At 41.7% G+C, this 14,474-nt stretch overlaps 1 protein-coding gene across 2 annotated transcripts in view; it reads left to right on the plus strand.

Moving 5' to 3' along the window:
- The first annotated feature begins 1,196 nt into the window (after window positions 1-1,196).
- Window positions 1,197-14,474, plus strand: part of SOAT1 (sterol O-acyltransferase 1) — an 84,917-nt gene continuing 71,639 nt past the window's right edge. The window contains exons 1-2 of one of the 2 annotated variants that reach the window (XM_047840245.1): window positions 1,197-1,349; window positions 4,209-4,301. The gene's annotated coding sequence lies outside the window, so the exon portion shown is untranslated. The remainder of the gene's footprint in view (window positions 1,350-4,208; window positions 4,302-14,474) is intronic. The other variant, XM_047840246.1, reaches the window with a different exon arrangement.

Here is a 14,474-nt window from a genome sequence, read left to right on the forward strand (position 1 = left end):
AGTGTCAGACTTCGGGTCAGGTCATGATCTCACAGTTAACACAAGCCCTGCATTGGTGGCAAGGGCGACTTGTACAAGTCCTCTTGGTTTAAACGTTCACAGAGTTGTCACTTCCAGGAAGCCCTATCTATTTGATTAGAGTAGCTTGACAGGGTCATGGGTGGCCCTCTCAACTTGTTTGGAGTGGGTCAAAGTCATTAGGCAGGCTGGGTTGGCTCCTATTGGTTTGCAGGCTCTGAGCGTGGCCCTGGTGTCTAATGCTCTCAGTATTCCCTTGTCACCTACCTTTACTCTAAATTCCTTTGCCTTTGCAAAACAGTCTGATTAACCTTTGCATCTAATCCACGTCCTAAATCTCTCTGCACCATTAGCTTTCTTTTGATTATGCAGTTCCCTTTAAAAAAATTTTTTTAATGTTTGTTTCCGAGAGAGACACAGTGTGAGCAGGGAAGGGGTAGAGAGAGGGAGACACAGAATCCAAAGCAGGTTCCAGGCTCTGAGCTGTTAGCACAGAGCCCAACACGGAGCTCGAACCCACGCACCCACCAACCGTGAGATCATAACCTGATCTGGTCTGACGCTTAACTGACTAAGCCACCCAGGTGCCCCTGTCACAAACCCACCAACCGTGAGATTATGACCTGATCCGAAGTCTGACGCTTAACTAAGCCATCCAGGTGCCCCTGAAGTTCCCTTTTAAATTTCTTAATTGTCCCATCATTTCACATATCTCACTGTCTCCTTATCTAGTATAGTTTACAAAGCATTAAAGTATCCCATGATAAACGCTTCTGGCTAGTGCTTCTAATTTGCTCCTAGAGAGAGGGTCGACTCAAACTGCAAAGATCCACAGTTCTAGAGGCGGCTTCTGCGAGTCTCTGGAGGCGGCAACTAGACTCCCCGGTCCCGACCTACCACGCCGGGTGCCGTTTCGGAGTTGTAGGAAGTTATCTCGGTTCACTGGAGCAAAACGCAAAGCAAGCTGCCGTAGCCGGTACACTAGCGGCTCGCGCTTAGCTGCTTTCGGGTGAGCCCGGGCCAGGTGGGCGCCCGGGGGCCCGGGAAGGGGCGGGGCGGCCGTGGGCGGTGGGAGGAGCCTGACGGCGGCCCGTGCCGCCAATGAGCTCCCGAGCCGGCGCGGGCCGTGCGCGTGACGCTGCGTAGCGGGCCGCTAGGCTGGGGGCGGAGGGGCCGGGGAGTGGGGAGCTTTATCTTCGCTTGCGGCGGGGCGGATTGCGCTGCCGGTCTTGGACCCCGGGAGAGCTGCCCGTAGCCCACCTTCCCGCCAGCCTCGCTGCGAGGGCTTCCCGGCTTTGGCGTTCTCGCCCGCTGTCGGGCTCCGGCCCCAGGTAATGCAGATGCTTCCCCATCCCCTCCTCACTTCCCGCCCGGGTCCACCCGCGTCAGCCGGAGAGGAAGGGGAAAGAGGTGGCGGCTGCACCTCGGCCGGACGGGCCTGGCCTTGCCCTGGGCCAGAGGACGGAGAAGGCGGCCCGGAGCCGAGGGAGGGGGGAGCCTCCGCGAGTCTTGGCGAGTTTGGGAGGGTGGGGAGGGCGCGAAAGTTACGGTGGGCGCCCGCGTGGCTGGCAGCCCTTTGAACCTCGGAGGTTTGTTGCGTGCCTCCCGGATCCCGTGGCATCCCTCGAGCTGGTAGTAAAGAAAGTTATGAATTAGAAGACATTTTATTCTGTAAGAAGCGAAACCAAAAATGAGCTCAGGAAGTTAGCTTTTCATTGATTTAGGATAAAAGTAGATGGCGGGCACTTCAAGATTCGAAATCTGGGCACCAAAGCCTTTCATCAAGCTCGTATTTTATTTTCAAATATTAAGGTGTAATTTTCTGTCACTGAAATGTTAACAGCCATTCGGTTATATTTAGAAGTCATTTGTAACCGAGAAACAAGTATAAATGCTATTTTTCATATTTATGTAGAGATTAAGTTCATTGGTCACTTTCTAGGTCGCTGCCATCGTTTAAACTATTTTTTCAGAGAACCTCCCTTTGACATAGAATTCAGCTTGAATCCACCCCCACCCCCTTATGTGTGTAATATCCATGAATGACTTGTTAGGGAAATTTGTGTGTTGTCTAGGCTTGAAGAGTGGCATTTGTTAGGAGCTCTGATGTATTCAAGAGTAATTCTTTAAAAATGCTCCTGTCCCAGTGCATCACGTGATTGGAACTCTCAAACCTTTCACATTCTCTTAGGATAAAGACCAAAATACTGCTGCCATTCTTTCCATCCATCTCCATTTCTTTTTGGCCACTTCCCTCCTGGTTCTCTAGGCTCCAGCCACATGAGTTTTATTTTTGTTCCAAGAAAGCCTCTTTCTCTTTACGGTCTTCTAGTCTTATAGGGGTTTTCTTCACCTCTAATGTGCCATTCTCTCCTTTCCCCAAATCCAACACATTTCTCAAGTGTCATTTCAGAAAACCTATCTCTGTTAAGCTGTCATACTACTCTGTTTTCCTTAGCAGTTAATCATCAATTGTAATATGTTTGTTACTTAGATACTTTAATTGTTTCCTCTGCTAGCATGTACATTTCATGAAGCCTGGGCTAGTGTATCTTGTTTATGTCTGAATTATCAGAGTCTGGTCTAGCACCTGTGGCACAATGAAAGCACAAATGAGCTGGAGAACAGAGGAAGGAAGTTTTCAATGGGAAATATTAACTACATAAAAGTGCTTGTTTCCTTAGGGAAGGAAATAGGAAAAGTTTTTTTAATAAAGGCCAGTTAACAACTTTTTTTTCCTCTGAAATTTATCAACATAGGATAAATGATTATATTGACCATACAAGTGTGAATGAGAATTTATGTGGGTTCCTTAGTGTAGCCAACTGGCTTAATGACGTAGTTCTTTGCTATAGAAGTGTTGTAAGGTTGTACTTGGGTAAACCTTTGCTTGGAGGGAAGGGGGAGAAACTTTAAGTTTTGAATTGTAAATTTATCTGCAATTGTTCTCTTTTCCTCCACTGAATGTGAGAGTGACATAGCAAAGTTGGTCACGTTCTATTTGTTTTATAGATTTATAGGTTCTTTTGAAAGCCTTATTTATTAAAAAAAAATAATGTTTATTTATTTAAGAGGGACAAAGAGTGAGCATGGGAGGGACAGACAGAGAGGGAGAGAGAATCCCAAGCAGGCTCTGTACTGTCAGTGCAGAGCTGGATGCTGGGGTTCGACCTCAGGAACCATGAGATCATGACCTGAGGAGAAATCAAGAGTCAGACACTTAACCCACTGAGCCACCCAGGTGCCCCTGAAAGCTTTATAATAGGAACACTGCAGGCAGGCTAAAGTTGACATTCTTTCCAACATGGTTCGTTTGTTTCTTAAATCAATTTTTTTCAGTTTTCCTTTCTTAAGGCAAATTAGATATGATGACACTGAACATTATGAAATCAACGCACAGATTGGATTCTTAAGAAATAGTGTCTAGTCTCTGTGTGGTATTTTGAAATAGCTATCTGGTCAGCTCTTTGTCACCTTAGTGTAAATGTTTCCATTGACACTTACTGTTGGTGTGACTTTGAACAAGTTTCATAGGGTTTCTGAATCTTTTGTATCTTTTAAAATGCAAGTGTTCAGTGAGATGAGATGAGGTTCATCGCACCTGCCCTGCTACCCAGCACTAAATGTTACTGGCTTAGTAAACATTAGTTCCTGGTTCCTTTATGGCTAGACCTCTTGAGAGACTAGTCTTGTGATCACTGCCTTTACTTCCTCAACTCATTTTGCAGCCCAACCCAATAGATTTCTTTGTCCTTGAAATGAACCATACAAGTAAATTGTAGCTATTAATGTCCCCAAATTGTGAAATTTCCTGTGTCCAACCCTCCTTTTTTTATTTCCTTCTTCTTTTTTTTTTTTTTTCTTTTTTTTGGGTCTTACTTGAATTTTCCATGATATTGATCAGATTACTTCTTGAATCTTCTAACTGGGTTTCTAATATTACTTGCTTCTGGTTCTCTAATCTCTCCTAGGCCTTTTCACTGTTCTTTAGGTACCTTATAATATTGGGAAAATGGCTTAATCACCTCTAAAATGGGATAATAGTATCTACTGCATAGATTGTTGTGAGGATTAAAGGAACCATAGTAAGTGTTAGGTAAATGTTAGCTTTGATGTTTCCTGGGTAATTTCTTTTCTTTTTTTTTTAAGTTTATTACTATTTTTTTTTTGTTTGTTTGTTTGATTTTAAGAATCTCTGCACCCAGCGTGGAGTTTGAACCCACGACCTGGAGATCAAGAGTTGCACGCTCTTCTGACTGAGCCTGCCAGGTGTCTCCTCCCAGGTAACTTGATTTATCGTCTCTCCCTGGGTGATTTCCTTCCTGTGCTTTGGCCATAGCTGCTGCCACCGATGAATCCAGATCTCTGTCTCCAGTCTCGACTTGTATGTTCACCTGCCTGCTTTTCATTGTCACTGGGCTGACCCACAGGCACATCATGCTGAACTTACCCTCTCCTTTCTCTTCTGTAGTCACCTATCTCAATGGTACACCCATAACCTTAGCCGAATTACAAAACTCTGGATCTACATTTCTGGATGCCTTCTGGATGTAGCCACCTGGATATCATCAATGCCTCAGCTTAATGTTTGTAGATTTATCTCCCTTATCTCTAATTTCTTGAAATCATTTGTTCATTTAATCATCACCTGCTGTTTGAGCCTTATTTCAGGCCTTTATCTTTTTGTGTGTGTGTGTGTGTGTGTGTGTGTGTGTGTGTACAATTGTTCTCTCTGCCAGTCTCTCATCTTCTACGTTGGTGTCTGAATTATCTTACTGAAAGACAAATATGAAGTCACCTTCCTGTTTCTTTTTTATGTATATATTTTAAATATTTTTTAAAAAGTAATCTCTGCATGCAACCAGGGGCTTGAACTCACAATCCCGAGGTCAAGAGTGACATGCTTCGCTCGCTGAGCCTGCCAGCCTCCCCACCCTGTTGTTTAAAAACCCCTGCAGCTCCTTGTTTTTGTAAGTTGGAAACTCTTTCTAATCAGCCCTAAGGGCCCTTGACCTTTTGTTCTTGTCCTTTCATGCTCCAGCATTATTCCTTCTCTTCCTTTAAGATTTAACCTAGATTTTACTTTTTTCAGGAGACCTTTCCTGATGGCCCCTAAGTCCTGTTGGGCGTCAAGGCCTGTATTTCCTTAATACTCTGTGCATCTCAGCTACTACTGTTCTATAATATCACTGGGTGTTATAATTATGTTATAATTATATTATGTTATAATTTAAAAATCGCTAGATTTTTAGTCCTTGAGGGCACAGGCTGTTAGAGTCATCTTTGTATCCCAGGGCTTGGTACTGCAGTAGACCTCAATAAAATACTTGAAATAGTGAATCTGTCACCAAGGTCTCTACTTGTCCATGCTTATCGTAGAATGCTCTCTTCTTCCCATCCTGTTTTGATACATTGGAACTTCTGTTTTTTCTTTCAACTCTGGCTTTAATATCATTTCCTCTGTGAGGATTTGTTTGACTTCCCTAAATGGTTTGTTATACCTTCTCGTGTGTGTGTGTGTGTGTGTGTGTGTGTGTGTGTGTGTACATACACAGGGTAATGGGGTAGAGCTCTGTATTATTACAACACATTTATCTACCATCACTGTAGAAAGAGATTATCTACATGAATTTTCACATAGTTGGTGTATACTTTCAAGTGTCAGAAACACATTTTTTTCCTTTTTCTATCTTTTTTAACACATTTTTTTCAATGCAAATTAAAAAGCTTTCTTCTTGCCTTCTGTGTTTAAACTGACATAGCCTTTTTAAGGTGCACCAGGGTCATTAGAGCATGAACTTGAAGGTCTGCTTTGACACAGTGATGATTTATGGGACTTATTAGAAACCTAACCCGTTTGATCCTACACTGAAAGACCTGTTCTTGCTCTCATTTTTAATGTTGATTCCTTAAAAACTTTTAAAAGTTTTTTTTTTTTCTTTACTGTCATCTATAGTTATGCTTCCGGCAGTCACTGCCCTTTTCTGGTTGAGGATGCCGCCAGGATTACCTATTTCCTAGGGTTATTGTTAGGATTAAAGGAGGTAATGTACAAAAAGTCTTATCAGAGAGCATAGCAGATAGTAACTACCCACTAAAGGAAACTTACCATTATTAATAATATTTTTCTAATTATTTGAATCACTTCAGGAGGATAATCTCAAGTTTAAGAGATTTTCCAGTGGAGCAAAGGGCATGGCATTTGTCAGCAAATTGTTTCTTAGACAACCTGAGTGTAGAATTGGGTCCTGAATAGCAGTTGCTGATGAAGAATCCTGAGCTCTAGAACAGATCATTTTTATGTATGTTTATTTTTATTTATTTATTTAATTAAAAAAAAATTTTTTTTAATGTTTATTCGTTTTTGAAAGAGAGAGACAGAGCACAAGCAGGGGTGGGGCGGAAAGAGAGAGGGACACAGAATCCAAAGCAGGCTCCAGGCTCTCAGCTGTCAGCACAGAGCCTGATGTGGGGCTCGAACCCACAAACTGTGAGATCATGACCCGAGCCGAAGTCGGATGCTTAACCGACTGAGCCACCCAGGTGCCCCATTTTTATGTATATTTATATAAATATATAATTTAAATCCCAAGCTAGGTAAATGCCCTCATTAACTTTTATATTTATCTTTTGGTGTTAATAGGTAAAGTTAGAGATAAAAGTGAACACCATTTCAGCTTGCTGTTTATTTAATGATCACTTCAGGACATAGGAAGTGGACGTTTGTTTCAGTTCCTTCATTTCCTCTTTATTTTTTTAAGTAGTATTTATTTATTCAGCACTTTTTTTTGTTTTTTTAAGTAGGCTCCATGCCCAGTGTGGGGCTTAAACTCACGACCCTGACATTAAGAGTCACGTGCTCTACTGACTGATCCAGCCAGGTGCACCAGTTATTTCATTTCCTTAACACATGTGAAAATACTTGGTAGCACTTTATTCACTTAAAAAATGTGTATTAAGTGCAGTGTATGTGCCAGGCATGGTTCTAGATACTTGGATAAAATAGTGAACAAGACAAAATTCTTTTCATGGGGATTGTCGTCTTGTGGGTTGATAGAGGGGAGTGACTTGCTCTGACTTAACCTTAAAAGGATTGATCTGGGTACTATGTTAAAAAAAAAAGTAGACCAGAAAGGAGAAAATGGAGAAAGACCAGTTAGGAGGCTACAGTGAGATGAGACAGTGACTTCGACTCTGGTAGAGGTGGAGGATGTGGTGAGAAGACATCGGAGTTGGGTATTTATTTTGAGGGCACCCTAAAATGGACATGCTGCTGGATTGGGAAAGGGAAAGTAAAGAATTGAGGATGGCTCCTCGGCTTTGTTTAAAATCTGGGTAAAGACTAAAATGGGGAAGACCATTAACCATTAACTGAGATAGGTAAGGCCGTGAGAAGAATGGCATTGGAGGGAACATCAGTAGTTCACCTGCTGGAAATCAGAATTATGGACATGGTACAGTTGTTGGTTAACAGTGAGGTCAAGGGGAAGGTATGACTGGAACACGAGAACAGCTTGTTGGAGACGGGAGGAAGTCAGGGAGCTGGCGGCCCAGGGTATTGGATGGATCTGTGTACGTGGATGTTGAAGTTAAAGAAGTGTGGAAAAATTAGCGGTCGGGAGAGATGGCGGGAGTGAGTGAGATTCAGATATCCCCTCATAATCTTATGATTTACATGATCTGAGGATTTGATCAACATTGAGGTGAGCCATTTTAAGTGATTTATCTTTCCTAACATCTGTATGTATGACAGTAATACAATTTGTTAATGTTTTCTTAGAAGCCACACGGTATTTGAGCTGCATTTGAGAAGGTAGATAAATATGGCCCTTTGTTTACCCTCATCCGGTACATCATAAAAGCAAACACTAGAATTTGAGGGATGATGTGGCTTAATGTTTGACTGCCATTTAGCATACAGGAGGTAGATATGTGCGTATCAGATTACTTAGTTAATTTTTCAAACGTGGTTGTGAATAATGATGGCACTTTAGTGTGTATTATCTTCTTTTGTTATCGCTCTGTGCAGTAGTATTTATCTTCATTTTCTAGATGAAGAAACAGGTTCCAGAGAGGTTGGAGGATTTAGCGAGGATACCGTGATATGACGGAGCAGGCGTGTAAACTACTTCTTGGGGTACAGATGTCAAATCCTGTGCCTTCGTAGTTCTCACTTCTGCTAAGTAGGGGAAATCAAGGCCAAAGAAGTTCGTGTGGATTAGGATACAAAGATTTTGTTATGTAAACACTTTTCTTCTTGGGCTCACTTCTAAAATAAGTATTTATTTTAATACTTTAATAAGTATTAATATTTCAATAAGATTTAAATTGTGGCAGAATAATTGTACAGACTTTGTACCTGTGCTTTCGCTTTTGAAGTAAAGCTTTCTTCTCTAGTAACCCGGAAGAACAACCTAATGGTTGTTGACCCCTGGTCTCCTCACCAAGAACTCTTTTAGTAATGTTTTCATTATTCTGTAGGGTATCCAGGCTTAAGTTTTTGTTTTTTGTTTTGGCTTTTTAAGCAGCATTTGTCAACTTGTTTTAGTATTTTTTTCACCTCTTATTTAGTGCTTTTAATCAGCTTGAGAATTGATTTCTCAGTGAATTGATAGTCTCGGCCAAAAGCAAAGTAGCATTGTTTTAGCCATCCTGTACAGCTTGCTTTATGTAATAAAACGTGTAATTATTTATTTCAGTTATTGAAATAATTGAAGTTTTTGCATACCCTAGAAATCTAGGGCACTCCTCCCTAGTCTCGATTAAGAACAATTGTCATAGATCTTGCTGAGTAGGATACATAAAGGTGTTTATTTTCTTTAATTTTTTTTAAGTTTATTTATTTTAAGAGAGAGCAAGCGAAGGAGGGGCAGAGAGAGAGGGAGAGAGAATCCCAAACAGGCACTGCACTGTCAGTACAGAACCTGATGTGGGACTCAAACTCACGAACCATGAGATCATGACCTGAGCTGAAACCAAGAATTAGACCCTTAACTGACTGAGCCACCCAGGTGCCCCTTGGATCTTTCTATCTATGTTGTTTTCTTCCCTGATTTCTTTTCTCCCTGCCCCCCCCCCCCCTTTTGTAAGGTTATTTATTTATTTTGAGAGAGACAGAGACAGCATGAGCAGGGGAGGGCAGAGAAAGAGGGAGAATCCCGAGCAGACTCTGCACTGTCATCACAGATATGGGGCTCAAACCCACGAAACCATGAGATGACCTGAACTGAAGCCAAGAGTCGGATGCTTAACTGACTGAGCCACCCAAATGCCCACTGATTTCTTTTCTACTTCCTGATGTCTCACTCTGAGGGCATCCCCCAGTGGTCAGTTCTTCTCTGATCTCTCTGTTGGAGAGTTGGATGCCCTCTGGCTGTCACTGTTAACACAAAGCACTTTTAATTAAATTCATCAGTTGCCCTGACCTCTTTCCTAGGTTCCTCTGAATTGGCTCTTATGGGTCTCCTAAAATTTCTACTTCATGTATTCATCTGCTGTTCCATAATTTTGTTTCATTTATTTGATTTCTGAAAAAATTAGAAGGAAATTGATCTAGATTAGCCAGATTTTTATGTTGCTGAGCAGTGATATTTAAGAAAACAATCAAACTCTCCATGTACTGCATTTTGTACGGGAAAGGACATTGTAACATAAAAGTTTAGAAAGGCCGTAATACTAGAATTTAAAAATATAAAGCTTTAAAAATAAGTACTTTGTTTTTTTCTTTTTTTTTTTAAATTTTTGGGACAGAGAGAGACAGAGCATGAACGGGGGAGGGGCAGAGAAAGAGGGAGACACAGAATCTGAAGCAGGCTCCAGGCTCTGAGCCATCAGCCCAGAGCCCGATGCGGGGCTCGAACTCACGGACCGCGAGATCGTGACCTGGCTGAAGCCGGACGCTTAACTGACTGCGCCACCCAGGTGCCCCTAAAAATAAGTACTTTGTTTTTCTTTTTGCTTCACATTAAGGAAAACACAGTAAAATACTGCTTTGGAGTTAACCTTGTACTGTGTTGATCTGCCTAAAATTTGACTTTGATCATATTTTTCAGTGTTTAGAATGGGCTTACCACTGCCTAACTGAAAAATAAGTGCTCGTTTCTTAGGCCTTTATAGTTTAGCTCTCCTTTCTAGTCTTTTCCCTCATCACATTTCTCTGTTACCGACTTAAAAAAACCATGCAGATAGTTAATGATGTTTGTGGTTTGGATCTGACCCAGGTTAAAATCTGGCCCTGTGTGGTCCTGGGCAAGTTACTGGGAAGAGAAGGAAAGCCTTGGCATCCCAGAGCTGTGCTGATACTGTCAACAAGGCCACGATGTTGTGGGCAAGCCTGGCATTTACCATCTGGGTCTTCTTGGTGTCCTTCTGTCGACCACAAACAATTTCACTGAATGTCAGCATCAGACAAGGCTACTCTGTGATCGTGGTGGATCAAGACAGAAACAACATGCTATAATCATGTCTTAACCTAGACAAAATGTGAACATCGTCCAAGTCATAAAATTTCTACCACCTCCCTCTCCAGTCTAATGTGAATGATTGTTGCTGCTCTACTGGTTATAGCTTTAGCCTCTCTGTGGAGAAGATTTATTGATCTACTGATCATAACATTGTTCTGCTTTCTGACTGCACCCAAGCCAGAGTCAACCCCTACTTCTTTGGACTTTTCCAAAAATTATCTAGCCAAGTCCCAAATCTTAAGTCATTTCTGGTATTCTGAGATTCCCCACAGTTTCCCTTCGTGCACATTCTTAATAAACTCAACTCGTTCTACTATAGGTATGTTTCTGGTGTATGCACAGAGGGCGTTGACGGTACTACTCTGAGCCTTATTTTTTCTTATGTGAACTGCGATTAATAATATCTTTTTTGCAGAGCTATGAAGATTGGATGAAAAAACTTAAAGCACCCAGCAGAGCCCTTGAACTTTTAGATACTCAACAAGAGCTTGTTTCCTGTCCTCTAGTAAAGTAGTCTGATCAATTTATGATCTCTAATACATCTTCTAAGGACCTTGTTTTAATCCTTTCCCATCCATAGAGTGCTCTGTTCTCATCCTTTAGGACTCCGTTCAAATACCTTTTCTATGAAAACTTTGTATCTCTTAATGATCTCTTCTGTCTCTGAATTTCAGGTATTGTTTTTACCATTGAGTTGACTTTTTTTTTTTATGTTTATTTATTTTTGAGAAAGAGCAGGGGAGGGACTGAGAGAGAGAGAGAGTGTCCTAAACAGACTACACGCTGTTCAGCACAGAGCCCGATGCAGGGCTCAATCTCATGAATCATGAGATCGTGACCTGAGCTGAAATCAAGAATCAGACGCCTAACCTACTAAGCCACCCAGGCGCCCCTTGATGTTAAGTGTACCCTACTTTGTGGTGTCTGTGTACTTACCTTCTGTTATTCTTAATTTTTCATATGCATCTGCCTTGTTCAACTAAATTGTTCTTTACAGATGGGGTTTTTGTGGGGCACCTGGCTGGCTCAGCTGGTTTAGCATCCATCTCTTGATTTTGGCCTATGTCATGATCTTGTGGTTTGTGGGTTCGAGCCCTGAGTCAGGCCCTGTGCTGACAGCTCAGAGCCTGGAGCCTGCTTTAGATTCTGTGTCTCCCTTGCTCTCTGCCCCTCCCCCGCTTGCGCGTGCGCGCACTCTCTCTCTCTCTCTCTCTCTCTCTCTCTCTCTCTCCAAAAAAAAAAAAAAAAAATGGGGCTTTGTTTAAATAAGGGCCTTTGAGGGGCGCCTGGGTGGTGCAGTCGATTAAGCGTCCGACTTCAGCCAGGTCACGATCTCACGGTCCATGAGTTCGAGCCCCGCGTCAGGCTCTGGGCTGATGGCTCAGAGCCTGGAGCCTGTTTCCGAGTCTGTGTCTCCCTCTCTCCCTGCCCCTCCCCCGTTCATGCTCTGTCTCTCTCTGTCCCAAAAATAAATAAACGTTGAAAAAAAAAAAAATTAAAAATAAATAAATAAATAAATAAGGGCCTTTGAAACCTATTTTTTTTTTTTTTTTTTAAATTTTTTTTTTTAACGCTTATTTATTTTTGGGACAGAGAGAGACAGAGCATGAATGGGGGAGGGGCAGAGAGAGAGGGAGACACAGAATCGGAAACAGGCTCTAGGCTCCGAGCCATCAGCCCAGAGCCTGACGTGGGGCTCGAACTCACGGACCGCGAGATCGTGACCTGGCTGAAGTCGGACGCTCAACCGACTGCGCCACCCAGGCGCCCCGAAACCTATTATTTTTTTAAGGACTAATTTCTTTAAATTTTTTATAGTATGTTGTACTCAGAAAATGCTTACCCATGATGAAGGTAAAACCAAAGGAAGAGACTGTCATTTTCCACCTCTCCTAAATATGGTGATACTGTGACATTTGCTTAAGCCAGATACTTTAAAGTGAAGGGGAGCAAATATGCCATCCCAGAATGTGCCACTTTGGCATATTGATTATTTTGAATTAAAGTTACTTAACATCCAGTGCAAGGAAGACACTCCAACCCTCTTTTGTCTGCCTGAAAACAGACCTCTGAAAACAGAGGATACCATGTGAAAGGTATCCTCCCTGTACTAGGAGGGTAGAAGGCATCCCTATCACCAAGGAATTTAGGGCTGAGAAGGCTGTTTTTTTTTAAGTTTATTTTTTAATTTAATTTAATTTTTTTATTAATTTAATTTTTTTTTAGTTTACATCCAAATTAGTTAGCATATAGTGCAACAATGATTTCAGGAGTAGATTCCTTAACGCTCCTTACCCATTTAGCCCATCCCCCCTCCCACACCCCCTCCAGTAACCCTCTGTTTGTTCTCCATATTTATGAGTCTCTTCTGTTTTGTCTCCCTCCCTGTTTTTATATTATTTTTGCTTCCCTTCCCTTATGTTCGTCTGTTTTCTCTCTTAAAGTCCTCATATGAGTGAAGTCATAGGATATTTATCTTTCTCTGACTAATTTCACTTAGCATAATATCCTCCAGTTCATCCATGTAGTTGCAAATGGCAAGATTTCATTCTTTTTGATTGCCGAGTAATCCACCGTTGTATATATATATTACATCTTTATGCATTGATCCATCGATGGACATTTGGGCTCTTTCCATACTTTGGCTATTGTTGATAGTGCTGCTATAAACATAGGGGTGCATGTGTCCCTTCAAAACAGCGTATCTGTATCCCTTGGATAAATACCTAGTAGTGCAATTGCTGGTCGTAGGGTAGTTCTGTTTTTAATTTTTTGAGGAACCTCCGTGCTATTCTCAAAGTGGCTGCACCAGCTTGCATTCCCACCAACAGTGCAAAAGAGATCCTCTTTCTCTGCATCCTCACCAACATGTGTTGTTGCCTGAGTTGTTAATGTTAGCCATTCTGACAGGGGTGAGGTGGTATCTCATTGTGGTTTTGATTTGTATTTCCTTGATGATGAGTGATGTGGAGCATTTTTTTCATGTGTCGGTTGGCCATCTGGATGTCTTTTTTGGAGAAGTGTCTATTCATGTCTTTTGCCCATTTCTTCACTGGACTATTTGTTTTTTGAGTTTGATAAGTTCTTTATAGATTTTGGATACTAACCCTTTATCTGATATGTTGTTTGCAAATATCCTCTCCCATTCTGTCGGTTGCCTTTTAGTGTTGCTGATTGTTTCCTTCGCTGTGCAGAAGCTTTTTATGTTGATGAGGTCCCAGTAGTTCATTTTTGCTTTTGTTTCCCTTGCCTCTGGAGACGTAAGAAGTTTCCCTTGCCTCTGGAGAGTAAGAAGTTGCTGTGGCCAAGATGAAAGAGGTTTTTGCCTGCTTTCTCCTCGAGGATATTGATGGCTTTCTGTCTTACATTTAGGTCTTTCATCCATTTTGAGTTTATTTTTGTGTAGGGTGTAAGAAAGTGGTCCAGATTTCATTCTGCGTGTTGCTGTCCAGTTTTCCCAGCACCACTTGCTGAAGAGACTGTCCTTATTCCATTGGATATTCTTTCCTGCTTTGTCAAAGATTAGTTGGCCATAGGTTTGTGGGTCCATTTCTGGGTTCTCTGTTCTGTTCCATTGATCTGAGTGTCTCTTCTCGTGCCAGTACCATAATGTCTTGATTATAGCTTTGTAGTATAGCTTGGAGTCTGGGATTGTGATGCCACCTGCTTTGGTTTTCTTATTCAAGATTGCTTTGGCTATTCAGGGTCTTTTCTGGTTCTATACAAATTTTAGGATTGTTTGTTCTAGTTCTGTGAAGAATGCTGGTGTTATTTTGGTAGGGATTGCATTGAATATGTAGATTGCTTTGGGTAGTATTGACATTTTAACAATATTTGTTCTTTCTATCCCGGAGCATGGAATCTTTTTCCATTTTTTTGTGTCTTCAATTTCTTTCATCAGCTTTCTATAGTTTTCAGTGTATAGATTTTTCACCTCTTCGGTTCTATTTATTCCTAGGTATTTTATGGTTTTTGGTGCAACTGTAAATGGGA

The sequence above is a fragment of the Prionailurus viverrinus genome, chromosome F1 (genome assembly GCF_022837055.1).
Source record: "Prionailurus viverrinus isolate Anna chromosome F1, UM_Priviv_1.0, whole genome shotgun sequence".
NCBI lineage: Eukaryota > Metazoa > Chordata > Mammalia > Carnivora > Felidae > Prionailurus > Prionailurus viverrinus.